Source organism: Patiria miniata, unplaced genomic scaffold, assembly GCF_015706575.1.
Source record: "Patiria miniata isolate m_02_andy unplaced genomic scaffold, ASM1570657v1 HiC_scaffold_2, whole genome shotgun sequence".
NCBI classification, from domain to species: Eukaryota; Metazoa; Echinodermata; class Asteroidea; order Valvatida; family Asterinidae; genus Patiria; species Patiria miniata.
The window spans coordinates 341,481-341,983 of NW_024037058.1; positions in this window are offsets into that span (position 1 = coordinate 341,481).

The following is a 503-nucleotide window of genomic DNA, read 5'->3' on the forward strand; positions in this document are numbered from 1 at the left end:
TGTAGGGGGGGGGGAAGCATATTAATGCCGGTGCATACTTTGTCTGATTGCTATGAAAATGTGATATTATCAAGCATTGGCTGATTCATGTTCGCACCAAGTATGCCAGTGTCATGGTCTCACTTATCAGGTGTGCCGCACTTCTCCAAAAGGGACATTTAACTTCAATACGCACGTGCAAAATTGTGCTGCGGCTGTACATTATCGCCAACCTTATTGCGTGTGCTCACTGCACTGTGTTTGTGAAGAAGTGAGCACATTATAAGTAAGACTGTGTGACACTGGCTAAGCTGTGAATTGCTACGAGATAATTGCCTACTTTTGCGTCATTTCGTCTATGTTAATTTAAGTATTTGTTTACAATATCATTTATAGATTTAAACTCATTAAAGAGACACTGCAGCCTGGCAAATGCGCAATTGGGCTACAAAATGCATTTTGAGTCGAATGGTGTAAAGTGCTTGGGATATAAACAACTACACAAACATCCATTGAAAATCACC